Raw genomic sequence first — 26440 nt, forward strand, 5'->3', positions numbered from 1 at the left:
GTTGACTCATCTCCGGCTTCTCATCCACTGTAATCCCCAGGTCCTTTTCTGCTGAACTGCTGCTTAGCCAGTCGGTCCCCAGCCTGTAACAATGCTTGAAGCAATCAGATGACAAGAGAAGAATTAAGGATCCGGGGGGGGGAGGAGGGGGGGACTGTACTGGGTCTGAGGGATTTGGGGCACATTCATGTCAACGGGGCTGGTGACAGACGTTGTCGGGCCCTGGGTAATGTATGGGAGGGGGTCGGCTCAAGACCCCCTCAAAGGGGCAAGGCTCTAGACCCCCTCAAAGGGGCAAAGCTAAAGGTAGGAGGGGCAAGGCGAGGGCCATTCAGGCCTTAGCGCCACCCACCTTGCACCAGACAGAGCTCTAGGATTGATTTCATTTGCCCGGGTCTCTGGCAGTGGCGGCTGCCATAATAGTCGATACAGTGACCCAGAGGCCTGGACCCTTTTAAATCATCAGCTCCCGAGACAACTGCCCCCTTTGCCTCTCCCCCTCCCCATCCGTGGCCCCTGTCTGTGGGGCTTCAGACCCTGGTGGTCAAAGTATTTTGGTCTGGTTAGTACAGCAGGGGACAGGGAGTTGGGACATACGGGTCCTATTCCTAGCGCTGCCACTGGCTTGCTGTGTTTTTGAACAAGTTGCTCCTCCTTTTTGGGACTCAGTTGCCTCTGTAGTAAGTTGCGGGTTGGTAACATAAAATCAGCATGCCCGAATAAAGGCCGGTAACATAAAAACAGCAACAGGCCTGAAATCTAGGAAGCAAGACTTTGGCTCAGTGGAACCGCAGGCAGGAAAGAGAAATAGTATAAGCCAGATCAAGCATAAAGGTCCAGGCACAGGTACCAAGCACATTTATAGAATCCTATAAATGGAAGAGACCTCAGGAGTCAACAAAAAATCCTCATTAAAAAAAAAAATTGTTTGGTGTTCCTCGGTCTTAAAAAGTTTAAGAAACACTCGTCTAGAAAGTACTGGGTCCTGCCATGAGGGCAGGGGACTGGACTCGACCTCTCGAGGTCCCTTCCTGCCGGCTACATGTGGCAATGAAACGGTAACTCGAACTAAGTCCTTAGTTCGAATTAACTGTTACATCTCATTCTATAGCCGCGCGGCAGTTACTTCGGGCTAGTGGTATTTCAAAATGGCGACCGGACGGGAACATGCAAATAAAGCCTGGGCTATTTAAATCCCGGGCTTCATTTACAACTCCGGTTGCCTGCTTTGCCTACCTAGCTCAAATTAACGAGCTAATGTAGACATACCCTTATTGACTAATTGAGTAGTCGATGGAAATTCCACCAACTACTGGATTAGCTGATTAAGCGCAATTTAACATCCCTCGGTTGAGCTACCACATATGTTTTAGAAAGACATCCAATCTTTATGGCTTGTGTGTAGTTCAACGCATTAAATTCCAAGCAGGTTGCTGAAGTTTCTTTTTTTCATCATGATTGGCAATTTGACCAGCCTTATACAGTAATGGATCTTTACCATTCCTCTGATTTCTTTTGTTCCCGATATATTTAAACATTTCCTAATTATCCTTTATGTTACTGGTTATAGATTTTTCCCCCCAATTTTAGCTTCTCCTATCAACTGTTTGCTTTTTCATAACTCGCATCCTCCCTTTTTTCCCATTTGCTTTATATTTTTTTCTTGTGGTGTTTATGACAAAAACTAAAACATAGGACATAAACTTTGAGTCCTATTTATAGTACTTTAGGTTGGTTTAATGGAAAAATGGGTTGATACAGAGTAAATTGGAGTTCAAAATAACCCTTTCTCGGGCAATTTTTCTCTCGAAAGCCTCACCTTTTTCAGCCTCCTTCCACTAACTTCTGATTTTAAATGTCTGGATTGTTAGACATGTGCTCAGGAAACCTTACCTGTCACTAAACATAGATTTTGTTTGTGTTAATTATAGATATGAATGGAGCTAGTTAATCCCTGTTGAAAGATTCCAGTGGAGCCAAAGAAAGTAAACAAGTAACTAATTTGGGTCAATCTTTCTACTTGACAGTCCCTAGGAATCTACCGTTTCAACATTTCCTGGGAACAGAAACACAAGTTAGAACAGTGATAGAAATGTAGCCGTGTTAGTCTGGTGTAGCTGAAACGAAATACAGGACTATGTAGCACTTTAAAGACTAACAAGATGGTTTATTAGATGATGAGCTTTCGTGGGCCAGACCCACTTCCTCAGATCAAATAGTGGATCTGAGGAAGTGGGTCTGGCCCACGAAAGCTCATCATCTAATAAATCATCTTGTTAGTCTTTAAAGTGCTACACAGTCCTGTATTTTGTTACAAGTTAAAACACTCATTAATTTTGGCTTCATTCAGCTTTCCCTTCGAACAAATTAAAAACATAGTTGATAAGTGGCAAAGTTGGTGCATGGGAGTGAAGGACACGTTAGCTCATTATGCCTACACAGGGGGATGTCACACTGGTCTGACCAGTTCCAAGGACAGTTGGGCTGCCGTAGAAAGGGATGCAGAGCTGCTCTTCAGGAGCTCCATGGATTAGACCTATACTGCTGTTGAAGGAATTGGGGCTCTCAAATAAAAGAAGTCCCTTGCCTTAGAATCATAGAATCCCAGGGCTGGAAGAGACCTCAGGAGTCATCGAGTGCAGCCCCCTGCCCAAAAGCAGGACCAATCCCAACTCAATCATCCCAACCAGGTCTGTGTCAAACCAGGACTTAAAAACCTCTAGGGATGGAGATTCCACCATCTCCCTAGTTAGCCCATTCCAGTGCTTCCCCATTCTCTTAGGGAAAGAGTTTTTCCTAATATCCAACCTACACCTCCCCCACTGCACCTTGAGACCATCACTCCTCGTTCTGCCATCGTCACCACTGTGAACAGCCTCTCTCCATCCTCTTTGGAACCTCCCTTCAGATAGTTAAAGGCTGCTATCAAATCCCCCGTCATTCTTCTGCAGACTAAACAAGCCCAACTCCCTCAGCCTCTCCTAAGTCATGTGCTCCAGCCTCCTAATAATTTTTGTTGCCCTCCACTGGACCCTCTCCAATGCGTCCACATCCTTCCTGTAGTGGGGGGCCCAGAACTGGACACAATACTCCAGACGTGGCCTCACCACATCCCAATAAAGGGGAATAATCACTTCCCTAGATCTGCTGGCAATGTTCCTCCTAATGCACCCTAATATGCCATTAGCCTTCTTGGCTACAAGGGCACACTGTTGACTCATATCCAGCTTCTCATCCACTGTAACCCCCAGGTCCTTTTCTGCAGAACTGCTGCTTAGCCAGTCGGTCCCAGCCTATAACAATTCTTGGGATTCTTCCATTCAAGTGCAGGACTCTGCACTTGTCCTTGTTGAACCTCATCAGATTTCTTTTGGCCCAATCCTCCAATATGTCTTGGACACTCTGCACCATATACCCTACCGTCCAATGTATCTACCTTTCCCCCTAGCTTAGTGACATAGGCAAACTTGCTGAGGGTGCAATCCATCCCCTCATCCAGTCATTAATAAAGATGTTGAACTAAACCGACCGTAGAACCGGTCTTTGAGGTACTCTGCTTGAAACTGACCGCCAGTCCGACATCGAGCTGTTGATCACTACCCATTGAGCCCAACAGTCTAGCCCAATTTCTATCCATCTTACAGTCCATTAATCCAATCCATACTTCCTTAACTTGCTGGCAAGAATAAGTCCAGGTATATCACATCCACTGAATTCCCCATGTCCACAGAGCCAGTTACCTCGTCATAGAAAGCAATCAGGTTGGTCAAGCATGACTTGCCCTTGGTGAATCCATGCTGACTGCTCCTGATCCCTTTCCTTATTCTAAGTGCTTCAAAATGGATTCCTTGAGGATCCCCTCCCTGATTTTTCTGGGGAGTGAGGTGAGGCTGACCGGTCTGTAGTTCTGTGGATTGTCCTAAGGAACATCTTGGTACCATTTACCTCCCACAAATAAAGTACATACCGACCTATGTTCAGGACCAGGTCAAAGTTGACAGCATAACAGATAGTAAGTTGACAGTATGAAGACTAGGAAGTAAGCCCCCTTCTGCAAGGTAAGGGACGGTAACCAGGTAACAGGGGGTAGCAACCTGATACATCAGGAATGTATAAAAGTTCACCTCAAATGGTGTTCACCAGCTGACTGTGTGGGGGCACTGGATGGTGCTCAGTGGGTGTTAGGACATTGCCACGGCTTCCATAAAGTGTAGCGGCGCAGCGCTGAGTCTGTTCGCTGGCAACTATTATTGCATGTTGTTACGCAAAAAATCTGCTTGGGCGATTTCGAATCTTATCTGGTTTGTGGTCTCTGGGGACTCTGGGCACGGAGACCACATCCAGCGATAGTGACTCGGCTCTGCAACTTTAGCGAAGAGCCAGGTGGCTTGTACCTCATGCAGTAGAGAAGGCTCCAGACTTACAAACCAGGTAACAGAACTTTTGCGTTCTCCTCCAGCAGCAGGCGCTCCAACACAGCTGGACTGAGTACAACACCTGCAAATAACCCAGTTAGTTAATGCAAGCATAAAGAGAGGCAGCCTGGCCAGATGTAACCATTCATTAACTTCCAGGCCAGAGAGGGCCATTGTGATCTTCAGTCTAGCCTGGCATCCTATGAGGTGCACACAGGCCCTTCTCTTCCACTTGTTTAAACAGAGGCACCCTGGGGCACCTTAAAGACTAACACGTGTATTTGGGCATCCGCTTCCAGGGGTAAAAAACACTTGGACCTGCTTTTCCTCCGCAACAGCTGATGCCCAAATAAATCTTCAAGGTGCCACAGGACTCCTTGTTAGTAATGACTGTTGGGGTTGCCCCTCTAAGGCTATGTCTACACTGCAGGCTTTTTGCACAAGAACAGCTGTTCTTGCGCAAAAACTTGCAGAGTGTCTACACTGCGTGCGTGTTTTTGCACAAGTATTACAGTACAGCATCAGCAAACAGGGCTTCTTCCGGAAGAGTTATTCCTCTCCCCACGAGGAATAAGCCCTCTTGCACAAGAGCTCTTCCAGAAGGCGGCAGTGTAGACAGGCAACATGAATTTCTTGCGCAAAAAACCCCTACGGCTAAAATGGCCATCAGAGCTTTCTTGTGCAAGAGAGTGTCGACACTGCCATGGATGCTCTTGTGCAAAAGCACATCTCTTCTGCAAAAGCACATGGCAGTGTGGACGCGCTCGTATGGAAGACCTTTTGCACAAGAACTCTTCTGCAAAACAGTTCTTGTGCAAGAAGCCTGCAGTGTAGACAGAGCCCACGAGTTTCAGAGGGGTAGCTGAGTGAGTCTGTAACAGGAAAAACTTAAAACACAACATATAGTCACCTTAAAGATTAACAAACCGTGTCGATGGGATCATGAGCTTTCCTGGGCATAGCCCACTTCTTCAGACGACTGGAGTGTTGTATGTCCAGAACCAAAATGAACAGGGGAGGAAAAAATGGGAGGGGCGAAAAAAGGAGGCAGGGGGTATGTAAATATCAAAGGGAAAACCCAGCTGGTATGTAACAGGCACCACTGATAAGAGTTGTTGGGAATTTCCCAGGAACCGATCGGGGTTTCTTAGGAACAAGTTTAAAAAGGGGTGAGAATCGGGGTGAACTGGGTGGATGCCTGGGTGAGGGTTGGGTCGAACAACGCAGGGAGGGAAAAGCAGGAGCGTGGGGCGTGAGAGCAGGTGAGCGCTGCGGTGAAAGCCACGTGCGCAGGCCGGGCCGGGCCCCTCTCTCCTCCAGCTGACTTGCAACTTCCACTGCCGGCCCACGTGGCCCTCGATGGGCGGAGCTTCCCCTTTCCTGCGCCCGCCCCTGGGGCCCTCCAGCCAATGGGAAACGAGGGCTAATGTTGCTGGTGTTTCAACATTCGGAGCCGGCTGGCACAGCTGCTGCCGCGGGCCCGGGAGCTGCGAGCAGGCAGGAGGCGGAGGTGAAGGGCGGGGGGCGGTGACTCCTGGCCCCCCAGCGCAGGGGGGTCCAGGTCCGGGTCCGTCCGGGGTTACCAGGCCGCGCACTCCCCTCGCTCTTGGAGGCGACACTGGTGCCAGTGTCTGCTTCAATGCGACCCTACAATAACAAGCCCCAATCGGCCGAGTCGCTGCTTGTTTCACCTCGTGTCCCCCTGCGCTGCAGAAATCCTGCCTGTGCTGGGCCAGCCCCGAGACACGGGGTTGCCCCTGGATTGTAAGCAAGCTGCCCCCTTCTCCCCCATGCTCCCCATTCCCTGAGTATCAGTCCTGCCCCCGCAGCCTGCACAAATCTTCATCCTTTAGGACCAAATAGGAAGGGGAGGGGGCGAGGGATTATTTTCTTTATTCCCACCCCCCCTAACGGAAGGAGCTGTTCTCTGTGTCTGTGTTTACAAACCAAGGAACGTGTTTCTCCCTGGTTTGGGTTGGGGTTTTTTTTTTTGCCTGTTTCTTGACAAGATTGATTGAAATGTTGGTCTGACTAGAGTAGTCCCCAAGTTTAGCGCCCTGCCCTGAAGCAGGACGAAGTCAACCAAGACCTACGGGTTTGTCTAACCCTGTCTAATTCTTTCTTCCCACCCATGCTTCCCCAGAAGGGATCAGACAGGCTGTACACAGCGGGTGTTTAAGTCTCAGCTTGACAAAGCCCTGGCCGGGTTGATTTAGTTGGGATTGGTCCTGCCTAGAGCAGGGGGCTGGATTTGATGACCTTCTGAGGTCTCTTCCAGCTCTATGATTCTATGATTCCCTCCCCTTTCCTTCACCATCATTAATATCCTTTTGCAGTGAGTTCCAGAGGTTGATTATACACTTCAAAATACGGCCGTTTTAACTAGAGCTGGAAGGAAGTTTTCTGAGGGGATGTTTTTCCATTGGAAAATGCTGATTTTAGTGACCTTTTGTTTGGAAGGGGAAAACTCCACCATTTCAGAACATTAAAATGTAGTTTTCCATTCCTGAAATGACTCTTTGTTTGGTCTCTTTAAAGTTTATCTTCCGTAATCCACCGTACTACATTTAAAAAAAGTCAAAATCTAAACAAAACGTGAATTTATTTGCAGAACTGTGTGTGATCAGGAAAAAAAAGTCAAAATCCTGGAATTTCTAGTCCCAATTCAACCCTACTTTTAGCCACCTTGGTGCCAGGGATGTAAAATCTCATTTAATTAGCTAACCAGTTAAACAATATGTTGAACCAGTTAACCGATTAAATGGGACACGTAGGATGTGTTAAAGATGGGCTTGGAGCAGCCCACACACCTACCCCCTTGGCACACTGCTGTGACTGCTGAGCAACCCTACCCGTGGCGTGCCAGAGTGCCCTCTGCCTATGGCTGGTGGAGGGCTGCTCCAGCCCCCTCTGGTTAACCATAACCGGCTTACTGGTTAACCATTCACTTCCGAACTTGGTGTCCCCACTGCTAACATTAGGACAGTGGTCCCCAACACGGTGCCCGCATTTGTATGCGCCCGCCAAGTGCTCAGGGCTGGCCTGGCCCCGGGCGCATGGTGCACGGTGAGCGCCGGCCCCGGGGGCGCCACGGATTGGCTGCCCGCGCTATGGCCACGTGGCGCATGGGGGGAGCGCAGGCTCCGGGCGTGCGGCACTTGCAGGGTGAGCCAGCCCTGGGCGCACAGCGCTTGGAGAGCGCCGGCCCCGGGCGCGCGGTGCTTGGGGGGGGGGAGAGTGCCAGCGCTAGTGCCGGCCCCGGGCGCGTGGCGCTTGCAGGGTGCGCCGGCCCCGGGCACGCGGTGCTTGGGGGGAGAGCGCCGGTCCCGGGCGCGCGGCGCTTGTGGGCGGGGGGGCGGCCCTGGGAATGTGTCTATGGGGGGGCCCCGCCCCCGGGTGCGCAATGGGGGGCTCCGCTCCAGGGCGCCCTGCGGGCAAACAGCCACACCCCTTGGCGCCCGGCAACCTCAAATGGTTGGGGACCACTGCATTAGGAGAAGCCGTTGGCTGCCTGCCCTGCCCTGCCCCATTCCTTCTTTGACATTCCCCTGATCCCATGGGGGTCACGCTGCCCCCCTTTGAGAGCTGATGCTGAAAAGTGCTGGGAAAGCTCGGGGCGATTATCTGCCTGACCCCGGTGAATAGGAGCTGGCAAAGGCCCTGAAGTGTGACAGACCCTGGAGCTGTGACCGGCCCTTTCACCCAGCAGGATGTGCCGAATGCCCCAGAGGACCAAGGGATGGTGGGCGTGGCACTTCAAGCACACCTTGATTTTCTTCTGTCAGGGCTGGGGCATCGGACCGTCCAGGCTGGGTTCCTGTGATTTCCCGCGCGTGCTGGGCGGATGGTTTCCTGTCCAGTGCAGATCGCTGCTGGTGCGGGACCTCTGCATATAAACGCTGGGTAAGTCCTGGTGGGTTTTTAATGGGCACTGTCATGTGGGTTGGTAACTCAGGGTGCCCCTGTATAAAACTATGGGACACCAACATCCTGAATACTGTGTACAGATGTGGTCTCCTCACCTCAAAACAGATATTTTGGCCTTGGAAAGGGTTCAGAAAAGGGCAACTAACATGATTAGGGGTTTGAAACGGGTCCCATATGAGGAGAGGTTAAAGCGATGGGACTTTTCAGTTTAGAAAAGAGGAGATTGAGGGGGGATATGATAGAGGTCTATAAAAACATGAGTGGTGTGGAGAGGGTGAATCAAGAAAAGTGATTTATTAGTTCCCATAATAGAAGAACTAGAGGACACCAAATGAAGTTAATGGGTAGCAGGTTTAAAACTAATGAAAGAAAGTTCTTCTTCACACAGGGTGTAGTCAACCTGTGGAACTCCTTGCCAGAGGAGACTGTGAAGGCTAGGACTATAACAGGATTTAAAGAGAAGCTAGATAATTTCACGGAGGTTAGGTCCATAAAAGGCCATTAGCCAGGAGATAGAAATAGTGTCCCTGGCCTCTGTTTGTGGAAGGCTGGAGAAGGATGGCAGGAGACAAATCGCTTGATCATTGTCTTTGGTCAACCCTCTTTGGGGCACCTGGTGCTGGCCACTGTCAGCAGACAGGCTACCCAGTACTGCCGTTCTTATGTTAGGGTTCTTGGTTGGGGCACAGGGCAGAGCCCATCGGTTCAGAGCTGCTAAGAGCAGAGTTATTTGCACTTACGTCCCAGCCAGACTCCCTCGTATCCCCTAACACAGGGCTGGGGGGATCCTTTTTTGGGTCGGGGGCCACAGAGAAATCCGTCGGGCCTTGTAGGAGTTGGGCGGCAGGAGTGGAGCTTAGTGCCTACGGGGCCAAGGGAAACAGAGAGGGCACCATGTCCACAGGGCCGGGGTGCCATTTTCCCTAGGGCCTCCGGGGGGGTGGGGGGGGGGGGGGGAGTGTGTCTATGGTCTAGGAGCCAGGGCCCACCAAAGATGAATCCGACCCAGGCTCTGGTACATCTCTGCAGCGCTGCCGGCCGGTTCCCCCACCTCTTGGTCCTCAACCCAACTAGACCCGCTTCCCGACGGCTGGTTGCCCCCCGGCCAGCCCCGCTCCCTCCAGCCCCCTCCCAGCCAGCCCTGCTTCCCGGCGGCCGGTTCCCCCCCACCCCCTCTCTTCCAGCCAGTCCCGCCCCCCCCCCCCCCCGGCCCCTGCTGTTCGGTATTTTTTTTAAACCATCTGGTAACCCAAGCAGGTGGGGGTGAAAAGTGCATGGAAATGCCTGCACAGGCGCGTCTGGGAATGAGATGCTGCTCTAACATCTCCGCCTCTGTTCACTTCCAGCCCCTGCCTCGTGGCGCTGGCCCCCCCGTGGCCTGGGAGGGCTCCCCAGGCGCACCATGGCCCGGCATAGCAAGCTGCAGAAGCACGTCCTGAGCCTATACAGGCAGTTCCTGCGCACCGGCCGGGAGAAGCCGGGATTCCTGCCTCGCATCCAGGCTGAGTTCCGGAAGAACGCCAGCATCCCCCGGGCCGACGTGATGCACATCGAGTATCTGCTCCGCCGTGGCCAGAGGCAGCTGGCGCAGCTCCGAGACGCGAACACCAAACAGATGGGCACCTTTGTCCAAGCCAAACCGGAGGAGCAGTGACCCCTGCTGGTTGGCGCAAGCGTCTGTCTTGTACTGGGACGGTTGGGGGTGAATTCACAGATCAGCCTTCCTGGTTCTCACATCCCTGTGCACCCCTCGTGTCCAAACACAGGTGCCTGGCTTGGCATTTGCTGAGCTAAGGTGTCTTTATTGGCAGCCAAGCTTTTAAACAGTTCAGGTGTGGATGGGTGATCTGGAGGAGATGCTCTTGTTTCCAGGACCTGGTACACAATTCATTCTACCCCTGCTGGCTCCTCTCTTCGGGTATGTCTACACTACAGCGCTAGTTCGAACTAAGCTAATTCGAACTAACGCGTCTAGAACTAAAAACTAGTTTTGCTAATTCGAACTAGCAAGTCCACATTGAGTGGACTCTGAACAGGGCTTAAGGATGGCCGGAAGCAGTGCCAGCAGGGCATCAGAGGAGGACTTAGAGCGTGGAGATGCAGTCTCAGGCTAGCCGAGGGCTGCGCTTAAAGGGTCCCGACCCCCACCCCGGACAGACAGTTCTAAGGGGTGCCCCGCTTGAAAACCAGTCCTGGCTTGGAGTGCCCGGAGTACCCACACTGGGCACATCACACCACTCAGCCATCAGCCCGGCTGCACTTGCCGCAGGCTGCCATCTGGGGAGAGGGGGTAATCGGGGGGCTGCAGGAGAGCTTCCACCCCCAGAAGCCTGCAGAGCCAGCCCAGTCCTCCCCATCGGGGGCTCGTACCCCATTCCTCCCTCACCTCCTTCCACTTACCCTTCCCTAGCCCCCCTTCTTATTGATGTACAAAATAAAGATAACGTTTCTTCCAACATTGACTCTGTCTTTATTGAACAAAACTGGGGGAGACTGGGAAAAGGAGGTGGGAGAGGGGAAGATTAAGGCTGGGAGAGGGGAGGGCAACTAACATGATAAGGGGTTGGGAACAGGTCCCAGATGAAGAGAGGCTACAGAGACTGGGACTGTTCAGCTTAGAAAAGAGGAGACGGAGGGGGGACAGGATAGAGGTCTCTAAAAGCAAGGGTTGGGTGGAGAGGGTGCATTCAGAAAAGTTCTTCCTGAGTTCCCATAAAGAAGGACTAGAGGACACCAAAGGAAAGGACTGGGTAGCAGGCTTCAAACTAGTAAGAGAAAGTTGTTCCTCACAAAGCAAATAGTTAACCGCTGGAACTCCTTGCTGCAGGAGGCTGTGAAGGCTACAACTAGAACAGAGTTTAAAGGGAAGTGAGATCAAGTCATGGAGGGTGGGTCCATGGAGTAGTCTTAGCCAGGGGGTAGGAGTGGTGTCCCTGCCCAAAGTTTGTGCAAGGCTGGAGAGGGATGGCACGAGACAAATGGCTTGGTCACTGGCTTCGGTCCATCCCCTCCACGGTCCCTAGGGTTGGCCGCTGTCGGCAGACAGGCTACTGGGCTAGATGGACCTTTGGTCTGACCCAGGACGGCCATTGTAAGCTCAGGGCTCAGGGTCGGGGGTCTCAGTGGACCCCCTTGATTTTCATGCAAACCTGCTCCTGGGTGGCCAGGCTGGCAGCTCTCCTGCCCTAGATGGCCACTTTCCTGTGCCTAGTGCGGAGATCGTGGACGAGGTCCACGATGTCCGCACTAGCCCAGGAATGTACCCTCCTCTTGCGGTCCCGGGCAAGCTTCCGGGAGCTGCCAGCCTGGTCCCGGGAAGAGGGGGTGGGCTGGGGGACATCGGGTGGGTGGCTCTGTGCCGTGCCAGGTGCAGGGTCTGCTGGCTGGGTGCTAGCAGGCTTGCACCTGGCACGGGCACCGTAGCCAGCCCGTGCCCCTTTAAGGGGTCCGGGGCCGGGAGGGGGGCATAGAGTTTCCCTGGTGTTGGCCAGAGTGGCCACCAGGGAAACTTGGGGAGGGCTAGCCTCCCACTCGTTCGAATTAAGGGGCTACACATCCCTTAATTCGAACTAGTAAGTTCGAACTAGGCTTAAGCCTCGTAAAATGAGGTTTTCCTAGTTCGAACTAAGCGCTCCGCTAGTTCGATTCAAATTCGAACTAGCGGAGCGCTAGTGTAGCGGCTATGAATGTTAGTTCGAACTAACGTCCGTTAGTTCGAACTAACATTGTAGTGTAGACATACCCTTCCATCCTTAGCCAAAGAGGAACAAGCCAGTTAGCCCAGGGAAATAAAAGAAAGGGAGAGCGGTGACGGAAAACCCTGTGTCTGTCATTTTTTCAAATGATCTATCTTGCCTAAAAGCCTGTCAGGGATTGGGCTCTGTTGCAGGAGGTGCTGGCGAAACACTCCGTGGATTTGGGTGCTACAATTCCTGAGTGTCGTCCGCCTTCCTGCCCCCTCCCCCCACCGAAGCGCTTTGGAAGGCTCACAAAGGACAGAGACCTGCCTTTTGAAAATCCGACTCCCCACCGGTGTCTCAAGACAGGCGGCTCTCTCTCGCCAAAAACGGAGGCAGCAGCGTGGGATGACAGGCAGCCAGGTCGCAAGGGGAGGTGCTTTTTAGACCAGTTCCCTCCTGGCACTCCGTACTGCTGCCTCTGTATCAGAGGCAGCAGCACAAGCTGGCAGCAGCCCTTGCCTGGGGGCTGGGTCTGAGCTTCTGGACCTGGTGCAAACTGGAACTGAGCGAGGCTGCCTGCCTGCCTGGCTCCTAACACACTGTAAATGCAGAGCCGCAGAGGGGGTAGGTCCCGGACCCAGCGCGAGCCAGGACTGAGACAGCTGGCCCCTGGGGACTATCGAAAAGTCAAGTAACCGATAAGAAATCATGAGGTTAATTGACTACTCAGTGAATATCTAAGGTCCCTAATCCCTTTTCATAGTTCCCCTCTGGACTCTCTCTCCTAAAGCATGGCCCTGAGATCTGGACACAGTGCTCCAGCTGAGGCCTCCTCCGTGCCAAATAGCTAGGAGAGTGACCTCCCATGTCTGCCGTACGTCTCCTACCACGCCCCAGGGCTATGCCCTCTTACTGAAGGGCTTTGTGTCTGAGATCGCTTCTCTCCTAGGCTACGTCTACACAACGAGTTTTTTTGGCAACAAATATGCTAACGAGGGACTCTATGACACGCAATGTCATTTGCATATTTTCTGCCGATCCGTTTTTGTGCTCGGGGTTTGTGCGCAAAACCAAGCCATGTGGATGTTTACTTTTTGTGCAAAAAACCCCCTTTTCCCACAAGATCCCTATGCCTGCAAAAAGGCCGACCGATCTTGTGCAAAAAGGGGCTTTTGCCTAAAAAGAAAACATCCACATGGCTTGTTTTTGCGTGTTCTTGCGAAAAAACTTGTGGCGCGTCTACACTCTACGTGTGTTCTTGCAGAAGTAAATTTGCAGTAAAGCATCAGAGAACAGGGCTCCTTGCACAGGAGTTATTCCTCTCCCGACGATGACTAAGCCCCCTTTGTGCAAGAGCTGTTGTGCAAGAAGGCAGCGTGGACGGGCACCAGGGGCTTCTTGAGCAAGACACTTTTATGGCTAAAATGACCATCAGAGCTTTCTTGCACAAGAGAGCGTTCACACTGCCATGGACGCTCTTGTGCAAAAGCCCATGGCAGGGTGGAGGCACTCTTGCACGAGACCTTTTGCGCAAGAACTCCGGCGTGAAACAGCTCTCGTGCAAGAAGCCTGCAGTGTAGGGCAGGGAGCAGCCTATGAGGGAGGGGGAGGGACCCCTAGTAATGGCTCAAACTTCCCAGGGGGGTGGCCAGAGGCAGGACATTTGCCTGGCAGGGTGAGGGGGGGGCGGTGACCTCACAGGGGCTTTGGGCAGCCCTCAGCATATAAGGCAAAGGGCAGGTGGGGAGGTGGTGACCTCACAGAGGGACCCACATCTCAGGCTGATAAAAGCGGGGGGCGGGCCCAGGGGACTTTGGAGACCCCCGGTTGCTTTAGCTCTGGTGCGTCTCCTCCTCACGGTTCCTTCGCGTTCTGTGAGTTCCACATCCCGACACCTTTGTGACGAAGGTAAGAGCCCCCAGGGGTTGGATCCCGCCCGGGGCCGGCTGGGTTCCAGGCAGGCCCAGCCCTCGGTCAAGGGCCGGAAGGTGATTCCTCACCTGGGCTGCATCCTTAGCGCCACTGGGGCTTTCTCCTGGTTGGTTTCCCTTTTCCTCCATCCCCCCACATTTCTGCTCTGTTCTTGCCTCCTCTGTGACCTTCCCTTGCTGCCTCCCCCAGCTTGGGACCCAACAGACTAGCTGAAGGACGGGGGGTGGTTTGCAGGAGCCGTGGGGTGGGGGATGCAGCCCCGATTGTGGGGACTGGGGAGGTGGGGCTGGAACAAGTCTATGCCGGTGTCTTTGGGGAGAACGCTCCACCCCCCACACCTTAGATTCTCCCCTGATTGGCCAAGAAGGGGCTGTTGATGGGCAGGAGACTCGTGGAATGAGGAGTAACGGTAGTTTGAACTAGGAAGCCTAGTTCGAACTACCTAGTTCGTGCCCCGTGTAGCCGCGCTGCACGGGGTTCGAACGAGCGGGGTTTTAAAAATGGCGGCTCCCCGCTTATGCAAATGAAGCCCGGGAAATTCAAATCCCGGGCTTCATTTGCAAGTGCGGTATGCCTACATTACCCTCCTAGTTCGAACTAGCGGGGTAGTGTAGACATATCCTCAGGTCCTTGCAGTGCCTGTGCAAGACCGAACCGATAAGCAAGGGGCCATTTGGGGGCTGGGGGCAGTCGCTCTGGGGAGCTGGAACCCCTGGATTTCGCTCTGCAGGCTGCGCCCCAAGCTCCCCTTTGCTCCCCTCATTTGCAGCATGGCCAAACGTTTTCGGCTGTGGTTCAAGAAAGCCCTGAAGATGGCCCCAGGGCCGGTGGGGAGCAGCTTCTCCGTCCCCGCGGGCGGGGAAGCTGGATCCCACCAGCTCGGGGCGACTCGCCCACCGGCCAGGCCCCCCGGACCTGGCTCCAGAGGCGGCTGGGCAGGCGGGACCCAGCCCAGCGGGGGAGCCGGGTAGGGTGGCTCCGGGGCCTCCTCTGTGGAGAGAAACACCTGCCCCGGGAGCCCAGCCCCCATTACCACCAGGGGGCATCGCCCTGCCCGGCCCCCGGGGACCTGCCAGTCTCCGGGAGCCCCCAGCCCGTCGCTCCCCGCACCAGCCCCTGCAGCTGTGGGTCCAGGTCCGTCAGCAGCAGCGCCTGGGCCTCCAGCTGCAGCCGGGCCACCTCCTGCAGCCGCTCAGACCCAGGTGAGGGGCCGTGAACACGCTGGGCCCAGGGGCTCACCCAGTACCCGGGGGGGGGGAGGGGCAGCCCCAGTGTCTGCCCCGCACCCTGGGCAATGGATGGGGGCGGGGGCTGCTTGGCTCTCTTGTTCCTGGTGGGGGCTCTGCTGAGGGCGTTGGCAGATGTGAGGGTGGCAGGGGGATGGGTCCCTGCGAGGGGCGTGTGGGGCCCAACCTGCCCTGGGTCCCTGACATGGGGGCGCGTGACCCCTGCTGGCCGCTGGAGTCACCCTGGTCCCTTCCCTCCCGCACAGAGCCCCCCTGCGCCTCGGCGGAGCTCTGCCAGGAGCGGGTGGACTCCCGGGTGGAGGAAGGGGCCATCTATGACATCGAAGAGCAGCTCCACACCCGGGACACGGTAGGAACCTTCTCCACACGGGGGGGACCCGAGATTGTCCGGCCCCTTCCCAGCACGTCCCCCCCTCCGGGAGGGGCTTGTCCCTGGGGATCCCCCTGGGGCCCCTTCTCCTGCATGACCTGGGCCCCCCAAGCTGGGGGCTCTTGTCATGCACCAGCTGGGCCCCCACAAGCCTGAGGCAGCAGTTGGGGGGGAGTGCGGGTGCTTGGACAACCGGCAGCTCCCACCTCCACTCCTGGGAGGCCTGAGCCCTGCAGCTGTCCGTGGGGGGCAGGCAGGCCCCAGGCTCACAGACTCTCTCTGGGGTGCAGAGCCCAGCCGCCCTGCAGCGGTTCCTCTTGGCCATCCCCCTCGCCTGCCTCGCCGCCCTCCAAAGGGGCGAGGACACCCTGGCGCCGCGCTGCTGCAAGGACACCATGATGGCCAGGATCGTTGTAAGCGAGTCGCGGCGGCCGGGAGGAGGGGAGGGGATACGTGGGGTGGACAGGGGTCTGCCTGGGCCATGGCGGCGGGTGGGGGTGCTGGAAACGGGATGGGTGGAGCCAGGAGGGCTGGAGGTGGACATGGGGAGGGTGGGTGGGGATGCTGGAGGAGGGAGGGACACAGAAATGGGGCAGGTCTGGGGTGCCGGACAGGAAGGGGGATTCGGGACAGGGAGGGGTCTCCCCGGGCCATGGGGGGCTGGAAGGGAGCCGAGCGGGCTGCTGGGGATGCGCCTGGGGAGCAGGGATGAGGAGGTTCAGAGGCTGGTCACCAGGGCAGTGAGGGGCAGGAGACGGCCTGGGGACAAGGATTGAGCTGGTCCCGGTTTGGGAGGGGGGTGCTGGGAGGGGCCCTGTGCCGGGCAGGGGGGCTACAGGGCAGCGGGAGGCAGTGGGGTTGGATCCTGCTGGGTGGGGGCGCTGGCCGCGTGAGCGTCTCTTGGGGGCCCAGCCTCACACGCCCCTTTGTCTCCTTGGGTCTCCCAGGAGATCATGGAGGACTCGCCCCCCCGCTGGTCTTGGCCGACTGCCTCAACGCCGCCTGCAGCCTCAGGTACCGACCCCCCCGTCGACTCCCCCCAGAGCAGATCCCCTGGCCAGGGAGTGGGAAAGTCTCTGTCTCCTGCTGCTGAATTAACAGCCTCTGCCCCTCTCTCCTGCCAGCACCTTGCAGCCTCCCCTGCGGGCCCAGCTCCTGAGCCCCCTGCTGACGGCGGCCGTGGGACAGACTGTGTCTGGGGACTGGCAGCAGGAGCCCATCCACACTCAGGTACGTCCCTCCGGGCCCTGCTCCCGGGCTGGGCTGGAGCTCCAGAGAGGAGGGGGGGGGCAGAGGGAGGGAAGAAGCTGCAGGTTTGGATCCTTCCCTCCAGGGTTCCCGTTGCTCTCCCGGGGGGCCCGTCCCTTCCACGCCCAGCCTGGGCTCCTCCCTGCTCTGCGAGGCGGCTCAGACCCTGCTCTAGGCTGCACCCCGGAGCCAGCGGGTGGCCTGGATTCCCCAACCCCCCTCTGACCCAGGGCTCCCCCTTGTCTTGCAGCAGTTCATCCGGGCCCTTCCCTACGACCTCCAGGCCCTACTGGCGAGCCTCCTCGCCGAGTCCCCAGACACCGCCCGGCTGCAGCTCATAATGGAGGTGAGCCCCGTGGGGGGGACGGGGCCATTGTCCCTGCTTCCTCGGGGGGGGGCCGAGAGAGGAGCAGTGTCAGTGGCTGGGGGGGGCACAGTCCGAGAGGAGCCCCAGGCTCTGCCCAGAACCGGCACCTCCCTACGGGTCCTGACCTGCCTCTTTCCCCCCCAGCACCTGAGCCCATGGCTGGAGTCCCGCCTGCCCCAGGAGCGAGCCAGGGCCCTTGGCAGCACCACGGCCCTGCTGGGAGTCGCCACCACCCTCCCGGGGTTTGACGTAAGTGACCTCGGAGCCGGGGGGTCTGGGGCTGCAGGGCGCGGGGCTGGGAGCGTCCCCGGGAGGCAGAGGCAGGGCCGGGAATGGGCCGGGAATGGGCCGCGTTCTCCTTTCCCCGGGGAGGGGCGACCCTGGGCCCTTCAGGGGGGCTCTTGAGGGACTGGGCCTGGGGACTGGGGAGTGGCCGTCAGTGGATCCCCTTGTTCCACCCCCGGAGTGACCCTTCAGTCGGGGCCATTGCTCAGGGTTGTCTCCTCGCAAGGCCGGCCCCGCCCCGCCCCGCCCCGGGAGGTGTCTCTGTCCGTCCCCCGAGCTCAGACCCGCCTCGGCGGCCGTTTGCATGGGACGTGCAGCCCCAGGATGCTGAGGGACCCCCCCTCTTCTCTCCCCTCAGAACTCCGCCAACTGGCCGAGGATGGGTCACCACGTGGCCCAGCTGGGCCTTTTTATTTCGGACCCATCCGAAGACGTCAGCCGGCTGGCCCGGGAGGGGGTGCACAGCCTGTATCAACTCCTCCTGCACCACAGGGGTAAGGAACCCAGCCGGGACCTGGGCCCCAGGGACACCCTGAGGGTGCCGGCGGCGGGGGGAGGGGACCCAGCCCTTTTCCCCCAGACTGGCCCAAGGGGGGATGCGTCCCTCTGTGTTCCCCTTCTGCCCCCTGTGCCCCTCCATTTGCCCAGGGATGCCTGCAGGGACCCGTGGGAGGGGAAGGGCTCAGACCTGCCAGCAGAATGACCCTGTTGTGTCTCTTGCAGGCCTCAACATCCACCAGGCAGAGGACCTGTGGTGCAGACACTACTACAAAGAAAGATGGGTCCTGGCTCACAGCAACAGCGTGCGGGTGGGAGAGGTAAGGACGCGCTGCCAGGGCAGGGCAGGGCTCGGGGGTGGGGCTGGCTGGGGCCCTCGTGGGGGTAGGAGGGTCTTGGGGGCAGGAGGAAGCTGTGACCTGGGGCAGGGGTTGGGGTGCCGGGTGAGGAGAGCGTCTGGGTGCAGGGTCTGGAAGGGAGTTTGGGGGAGGAGGAAGCTGTTTTAGCCCCAGGAGTTGGGGCCGGGCTCTGGGCCGTCAGCTGAAACCTCCTGTGCTCTTGATTCCAGGTCTTTGGGCAGCTCTTCACAGCAGAGCAGGAGAACTGCTTTTTGGACAAGGCTCTGCTCGCTGCCTGCTCCCCCCTGCGGCGCCCCAGCCAGGCCGGGCTGGTCCTGGCCCACGCCCTGCATGGGCAGGCCCATCAGCTCCTGGAATACATGGTGAGCAGCCGGAGCAGATCAGGAGAGTGGGGCAGGGCCAGGGTCTCCTTCCCATCCCCTCAGGGAGTCCCCCGCCCCTTTCCTCAGGCTGCCCCCACCCCACGTCCCTGCTGGCAGAATCCCTCCTGCCCCTGCGAGCGTCCCTGGGGGTGGGGGAGGCTCTGAACACAGAAACTGTCCTAGGAGGCGGGAGGGGGCCGAGGTGTCAGGAGCTCTGGGGGGGGGGGGTCAGGAGCTCACCCTGCGGGCCTGACGGGGGGTGACCAGAGAGCAGGGGGGAGGAGGGTGGAAATGCTGGGGGCCAGTTCCCCTGAGTCCCCAGGGATGAATGTGACGGATTCTGCTTCCCTTGCAGCAGGAAGACACCCAGTGAGAGCAGCAAGAGCTGAGGAGCCAGCAGCTGCGTCCCCCTCCCCCCAACCCTCCCAATTGTATTGAATTGTATTTACATTCTCATTAAACAATGTTTCAAAAAACATTTGGATCAGGCTTGGTCAATAATTTGTAATGGGGGGGCCATTTTGGCAACTGATCAAGGGCCACATTTCTACCGAGGGGTTTGGGGTCTGGGACGGGGTGGTTGGGTGCAGAAAGGAGCTTAGGGTAGGAGCCTGCGTGCAGGGAGGGGGGGTATGATCTGGGGCGGTGGATAGGGGTGCAGGGTCCAGGAGGGGAAATGGGCGCAGGAGAGGAGTCTGGCCTGGGGGAGGGGCTCTAGAGGGGTGCAGGTCTGGGAGGGAGCTGTGACCTGGGTGAAGGGGGAGCAGAGGGTTTGGGGGAGGGGGTGCGGGTGCCAGAGAGGAGTCTGGCCTGGGGGAGGCGTGTCGGGGGGTGCAGGGTCAGGGAGGGAGCTGTGACCTGGGTGAAGGGGGAGCAGAGGGTTTGGGGGAGGGGGTGCGGGTGCCGGAGAGGAGTCTGGCCTGGGGGAGGGGCGCCGGGGGGGTGCAGGGTCAGGGAGGGAGCTGTGACCTGGGTGAAGGGGGAGCAGAGGGTTTGGGGGAGGGGGTGCGGGTGCCAGAGAGGAGTCTGGCCTGGGGGAGGGGCTCTAGAGGGGTGCAGGGTCTGGGAGGGAGCTGTGACCTGGGTGAAGGGGGAGCAGAGGGTTTGGGGGAGGGGGTGCGGGTGCCAGAGAGGAGTCTGGCCTGGGGGAGGGGCTCTAGGGGGTGCAGGTCTGGGAGGGAGCTGTGATCTGGGTGAAGGGGGAGCAGAGGGTTTGGGGGAGGGGTGCGGGTGCCAGAGAGGAGTCTGGCCTGGGGGAGGGGCTCTAGAGGGGTGCAGGGTCAGGGAGGGAGCTGTGATCTGGGTGAAGGGGGAGCAGAGGGTTTGGGGGAGGGGTGCGGGTGCCAGAGAGGAGTCTGGCCTGGGCGAGGGGTGTCGGGGGGTGCAGGGTCAGGGAGGGAGCTGTGACCTGGGGGAAAGAGGGACGCAAGTTCAGGTGGTCGCCTGGGACAGGCAGGCGGGGAGGGGACGTGGGCGCCAGGGGCAGGCTCTGGCTGGGGAGGCGCCTACCTAGGCAGCTGCGTATGGGGGAGCCCGACTGTCACCTGAGGGGACGGGGGAGCTCAATTTTCAACTGTGGGGAATGGAGGAAATACTGTGGAGTGGAGGGAGCGAGATGCGGGGGGTGAATTGTTCCTGGAGGGGAGATCTCCCTGGCTTGGGTGGGGGGGGGGGGCGTTTCCAGCAAAGCCCTCACATAAGAGGGAGACAGACGGGGGGGTAGGGAGAGGATGGGGATGGGCAGGGCAGGGTGGGTAGAAATGGGGAGGGGCAGGAGAAGGGAAGGGGGAGGAGATGGAGGAGAACAGGGGATAGGAGTGGGGGCGGGGATGAGGAGCAGGACACAGGCAGGGCAGTGGTGGTGATGGCTGAGCGATGAGAACAGCTTGCGGGGAACTTAGCTCTCCCCCAGCTGTACACGCGATACTAGACTGACTCTAGTCTCTCTGCGGCTCCCCGGCTGGGCTCTCACTCCCACTTCTCCCCTCAGGGTACCTGCCGGCTCCCCTGCTCTCTCTGAACGCGTCCCTGGGGTCATTGTTACCATGAGGTGTCTGGTCCCTGGAGCATCCCCTGTGACCCGCTTTATCTTCTGCAAGGGCGGGCGGGAGGCTGCCAGCCAAGTGTTCACCCCCGGGCCATTCACCTACCACCTCACCCGTCGCGTCTCCGGCCCGGGGGACGCTGGGAATTTCTCCTGCTGGTACCAGCACAGGAGTGACAATAAGGAGCTGCTGAATTCCAACCTGAGCCTCTCCAGGATGCTGCGTGTGACCGGTGAGGCCCTGAGGCCCAGACCTGCCCTACCCAGAGCAGCCGGACCCCACTGCTGGGGCAGGAACCAGGGGCTGTGCTGAACAGAAGGGGCTCCGGGGCAGCTGGCATGTGTGGGCAGCAGCCCCCGTCACACCCCTCCTGCAGGGCAGGGACTCCCTGCCCCCCATCACTGTGTCTAGGGGAGCTGGCTGGGCCGGCACAGGCCAGAACAGCCCCGGTTCCAGGAGCACCGCATAGTGCCAGAGAACCTGGCAGGACAGTGACGGCCTGGGCTGGCTGGGTTTTCACAAGCAGGGCCAGAGGCTCTGCGGGCCCTTCCCAAACTCTGCTCATGACTGGTGCTGCCAGTGGCTTGGGGGGCTGGGATTAGAGGAGCGGTCTGGTGCCCAGCTGGGGGGCTGGGATTAGAGGAGCGGTCTGGTGCCCAGCTGGGGGGCTGGGATTAGAGGAGCGGTCTGGTACCCAGCTGGGGGGCTGGGATTAGAGGAGCGGTCTGGTGCCCAGCTGGGGGGCTGGGATTAGAGGAGCGGTCTGGTGCCCAGCGGGGGGCTGGGATTAGAGGAGCGGTCTGGTGCCCAGCTGGGGGGCTGGGATTAGAGGAGCGGTCTGGTGCCCAGCGGGGGGGCTGGGATTAGGGGAGCGGTCTGGTGCCCAGCTGGGGGGCTGGGATTAGGGGAGCGGTCTGGTGCCCAGCTGGGGGGCTGGGATTAGAGGAGCGGTCTGGTGCCCAGCTGGGGGGCTGGGATTAGAGGAGCGGTCTGGTGCCCAGCGGGGGGGCTGGGATTAGAGGAGCGGTCTGGTGCCCAGCTGGGGGGCTGGGATTAGAGGAGCGGTCTGGTGCCCAGCTGGGGGGCTGGGATTAGAGGAGCGGTCTGGTGCCCAGCTGGAGGGCTGGGATTAGGGGAGGGGCGGGCTGGCATTATGGGCCGCCCAGCTAGCCAGCAGGCAGGTTGCTTGCTGGCCCTTGTTCTTGCCCAGGTCTCTGCGCAGCTGGAAGGGGGCAGGATAGAAGGGGGCAGGGGCTGGAGTTCAGGGATTCCCTTCACACCCTCTGCTGGTGTCTGGCTCCTTCCCAGAGCCAGTTGCAGCCCTGGCCCCTCTGGCCCCCTCGTCCCTTTACTGTGACCGTTCCTTTTGCTGCAGGTGCCCAGGACGGAGCCGCCGCCGCCAGCCCAGGTACCCGCACCCAGCACTAGGGCTGTTCTCAGCCCCCGAGCTCCCTGAGGGTCTGTCCTGGCCTGGGGAGGGCTAATCCCTGCCGATGACCCAGGATGGGGGAGGAAACAGGTGCAAAGTCCCTGCACAACACGGCCACTGCCAGAGCCAGGGACAGAACCCAGGTATCCTGGCAGCCACCCCCCCACTCTAACCACTAGGTCTCACTCCCCTCCCAGAGCTGGGGATGAAACCTGGTTCCCAGCCCTCCTGCGCTAACTGCTAGGCCCCATGGCCCTCTGTGCAGTGGGAGGCTAACCCCCCATCCCATTGCGTGTGCTGGTGTTGCCCTCTAGTGGTGAGCCCAGCTGGCTCAGGCCAAGCCTCTGAGGGTATGTCTACACTACCCTCCTAGTTCGATTTGAATTTCCCGGGCTTCATTTGCATAAGCGGGGAGCCGCCATTTTTAAAACCCCGCTCGTTCGAACCCCGTGCAGCGCGGCTACACGGGGCACGAACTAGGTACTTCGAACTAGGCTTCCTAGTTCAAACTACCGTTACTCCTCATCCCTCTGCAGCCACGGTGCAATGCCCGGAGCCCAGGGATAATGGGGACAGACAGAAGGGCGGGGGCTCAGGGTGCATATCGGAGCCCTCTGGGCGCTGGCCAGCCCCTGCCTAGATGGAGGTCGTCTGGCAGCGGGTGCCAGCACAGCCGCAGCGTGGTGGGGGCAGGAGGGGCCTGCGCGGTTCCTAGTGACGTTCTCCCTCTTTCTTCCAGTTGTGTCGTCCTGGCGAAGACCCAGGTAGGTGGGCCCCGGGGAGGAGTCCCCCTGGCACGGTGCCCCTGGGCTTCCCTTGCAGCAGGGATCAGGGCGGGGGGATTTTGGGGGCACAACCGAACTGCGCGGGAGGGTTCCGATGTCCCTGACAGCTGGGTCCCCTCTGCAGCCTGCTCCCCCGTCCCACGGCCCTCTGATCCCCTGGCCGAGCTTGGGTGCGGGCTGGGCCATGCTGCAGGGGTGCAGTGGGTGGCAGGGCAGGGGGTCGGGGGTGGCATGCGCTGAGCCGGCTGTGTTTGTCCTGCACAGGCAGCCAGGCACGGGAGGCCCTGGCCATGACGCTGCGGCTGGTGTTGGCGATCGTCACGGGGGCCCTGGCAGTGGCGGACACACCGAGGGGCAGCTGCACTGTGAGGGCCTGCCAGGCTCCCCCATGCCGCTGGGGGGGGGGCAACACGAGCTGGGTCCTTTTCATCTGGCAGCTCTCACTGTCCCCGCCTGATGGAGACGGGGCCCCCTCCCTCACTGTGACCGTCCACCCCCACCCCGTCTGGGGGTCCCAGCAGTGCACCTCCATAGGCTGACGGGGGCACCGTGTCCATGTGCAGCGCTGGGCCTGCCGCTGCAAGGGCCAGGGAGCGCTGGTGGGGGAAGGACCCCCCAGTGGAGCTATAGGTGGGGGAGTCTGGGGGCTCCCCGGACTGGGGCTCCCCAGGGATGGAGAGGTTAGGGGTGTCTGGCTGGAGGGGGAAGAGGGTGGGAAACTGTGGGACCTGCCCATGTGATTCAATCTAACCCCCCATCTCTCTCTCAGATGCTGACATTGGCCAGTTCTGCACCTCCAAGGTAGGTGCTGCACCCCGGCCCTGGCTGCAGTGGGGGGTTCAGGCCTGGATGACCAGGGGGAGGGGGAGCAGTGAGGCAGGGGCCCTGGGTTTCCCCTACTAAAGCCAGAACTGACCCTGTCCCGGCACCCCAGGGTGAGGCTGAGCACCGGGTGGACCCTGCTGCCATGGGGCTAAGCACCTAGGGGACATGCTGCCATGAGGCTGAGCACCTGGGGACCTTGCCTCCATGGGGCTGAGCACCTAGGGGACATGCTGCCGTGAGGCTGAGCACCTGGGGGACCTTGCCTCCATGGGGCTGAGCACCTAGGGGACATGCTGCCGTGGGGCTGAGCACCTGGGGACCTTGCCTCCATGGGGCTGAGCACCTAGGGGACATGCTGCCGTGAGGCTGAGCACCTGGGGACCTTGCCTCCATGGGGCTGAGCACCTAGGGGACATGCTGCCGTGGGGCTGAGCACCTGGGGGACCTTGCCTCCATGGGGCTGAGCACCTAGGGGACATGCTGCCGTGGGGCTGAGCACCTGGGGACCTTGCCTCCATAGGGCTGAGCACCTGGGGGACCCTGCTGCCATGGGGCTAAGCACCTGGGGGCCTTGCCTCCATGGGGCTGAGCACCTAGGGGACATGCTGCCGTGGGGCTGAGCACCTGGGGACCTTGCCTCCATGGGGCTGAGCACCTGGGGGACATGCTGCCGTGAGGCTGAGCACCTGGGGGACCTTGCCTCCATGGGGCTGAGCACCTAGGGGACATGCTGCCGTGGGGCTGAGCACCTGGGGACCTTGCCTCCATGGGGCTGAGCACCTAGGGGACATGCTGCCGTGAGGCTGAGCACCTGGGGACCTTGCCTCCATGGGGCTGAGCACCTAGGGGACATGCTGCCGTGGGGCTGAGCACCTGGGGACCTTGCCTCCATGGGGCTGAGCACCTAGGGGACATGCTGCCGTGGGGCTGAGCACCTGGGGACCTTGCCTCCATGGGGCTGAGCACCTGGGGGACCCTGCTGCCGTGGGGCTGAGCACCTAGGGGACCCTGCTGCCATGGGGCTGAGCACCTGGGGACCTTGCCTCCATGGGGCTGAGCACCTGGGGGACCCTGCTGCCGTGGGGCTGAGTATGTGGGGCAGCCCACCTGCAGGGACTCTGCGATGGGAGTTGCTAACCCCGGTTGGGGGGCTGGGGGGGGGGCGCAGCAGCTCCCAGGCAGAGGGATGGGCCTGGCCATGGGCAGTGCAGCCTGAACTGACCCCTCCTGCCTCTCTTCCAGACACTGCCCCCCGTGCACTATGACATGGTGACCTACGAGCACTGAGGTGATCCTGTGCTGCTGCCTCCTGCCCCAGGAGCCTGGTGAGGGGGGCTCAGTGCTGGGGGTGAGGGGGGGGCACCCACCCAGCAGGGGCCAGCAGGGGGCGCTGGGGGGGTAATGGGGGGAGGGGCTTGCACAGTTGCACACACCCAGGATGGCTGTGGGGCACATCGGGGGCTCTGGGGATAATGGGGCAGGTGCTGGGGCAGTGGGATCGGAGGTGGCAGGACAGGGGGCTGGGTGCCCCTAGCGGGGATAAGGGGGGAGTAGGGCTGGGGGTTGCACTGTGCATAGCTGAGCCCCCTCCCATTTTCTCTCCCCAGGACGTGGAGGGGACGTCCCTCGCCCGGCTGGCTGAGGGGCACCAGGACTCCTGGGCGCAGGGAGGGCGCTGGCTGGGTGCTGGGGCTGCGCTGGAGCCTGGGAGCGGGCTAGAGCCACCAGAGCCCTCTGCCCCCCGCCCCCGATCTCCAGTGAGGCTTGTTCCCGGCATGACCCCCATGCCTGCAGCTGGGCCCTGGACACTGCTCGGCCCACACGGGAGAGGAGGAGGCACCTGCTCTGCCCTTGGATCTGTGGGCACAGGCAGGCTGTGAACCAGTGGTGCCAGCAACCTCCCCCAAGCGCGCCCTGGTACCAGCCCCTCAGCAGCCTGCGAGCCGGGGCCCTGCCCAGCCCCACAACGATGGCCAGGGCCGCTGGGGTTAATGCAACGAGACGCGCCCAGCTGCAATGGCCGAACCCCCCGGGCTCCGGCAGCCGTGTCCCTGCGTCACTCTGTCCGTCTGTCGGGCGCTGGGGCTGGGCTCGCCAGGCAGGTGGCAGCTGGTTTCTCTCCATAACTCTGCCATCGAGAAAGGGCCCTAAGCCCGGGGTGCAGCCGGGGGATCCCAGGCTCAGTTCCAGCAGCCTTGGTCACAGCAGCCAGGAGGCGGCATGAGGAGCATGACTGGGACGGGGGGGGGGGGGAGTGTGAAAGAGGCTCACGGTGCTGGACTCCACCAGAGTCCTCCACTGAGAGGGGGACACTGCACAGCATCAGCCTTCTACCCCACCCACTGCAGCACAGCGCCCCCTGCTGAGCCCCGTCCCGCCCACTGCAGCACAGCGCCCCCTGCTGAGCCCCGTCCCGCCCACTGCAGCACAGCGCCCCCTGCTGAGCCCCGTCCCGCCCACTGCAGCACAGCGCCCCCTGCTGAGCCCCGTCCTGCCCACTGCAGAACAGCGCCCCCTGCTGAGCCCCGTCCCGCCCACTGCAGCACAGCGCCCCCAGCTGAGCCCTGTCCCGCCCACTGCAGCCCCGTCCCACCCACTGCAGCACAGCGCCCCCTGCTGAGCCCCGTCCCGCCCACTGCAGCAGAGCGCCCCCTGCTGAGCCCCGT

General features: G+C 59.5%; 5 long non-coding RNA genes across 5 annotated transcripts; all 5 read left to right on the top strand.

Annotated features, from left to right (window-relative positions):
- The first annotated feature begins 5832 nt into the window (after window positions 1-5832).
- LOC149523195 (uncharacterized) lies at window positions 5833-10744 on the top strand. Its single transcript, XR_016347114.1, has 3 exons — window positions 5833-5925; window positions 8201-8318; window positions 9689-10744. It is a non-coding gene; the product is annotated as an uncharacterized LOC149523195 (long non-coding RNA).
- A 3965-nt stretch (window positions 10745-14709) lies between these two features.
- LOC149523196 (uncharacterized) lies at window positions 14710-16083 on the top strand. The gene is made up of 3 exons (XR_016347213.1): window positions 14710-15156; window positions 15447-15550; window positions 15862-16083. It is a non-coding gene; the product is annotated as an uncharacterized LOC149523196 (long non-coding RNA).
- Window positions 16084-16159: 76 nt separating this feature from the next.
- Window positions 16160-18291, top strand: LOC149523197 (uncharacterized). The gene is made up of 4 exons (XR_016347214.1): window positions 16160-16585; window positions 16696-16801; window positions 17070-17965; window positions 18195-18291. It is a non-coding gene; the product is annotated as an uncharacterized LOC149523197 (long non-coding RNA).
- Window positions 18292-18444: 153 nt separating this feature from the next.
- On the top strand, window positions 18445-19168 carry LOC149523198 (uncharacterized). Its single transcript, XR_016347136.1, has 2 exons — window positions 18445-18690; window positions 19046-19168. It is a non-coding gene; the product is annotated as an uncharacterized LOC149523198 (long non-coding RNA).
- A 3776-nt stretch (window positions 19169-22944) lies between these two features.
- LOC142823397 (uncharacterized) lies at window positions 22945-26252 on the top strand. Its single transcript, XR_016347215.1, has 4 exons — window positions 22945-23314; window positions 23719-23750; window positions 25017-25099; window positions 25382-26252. It is a non-coding gene; the product is annotated as an uncharacterized LOC142823397 (long non-coding RNA).
- Window positions 26253-26440: the final 188 nt, after the last annotated feature.

The sequence above is a fragment of the Pelodiscus sinensis genome, chromosome 18, assembly GCF_052426305.1.
Source record: "Pelodiscus sinensis isolate ZL-2025 chromosome 18, ASM5242630v1, whole genome shotgun sequence".
Taxonomy (NCBI): domain Eukaryota; kingdom Metazoa; phylum Chordata; order Testudines; family Trionychidae; genus Pelodiscus; species Pelodiscus sinensis.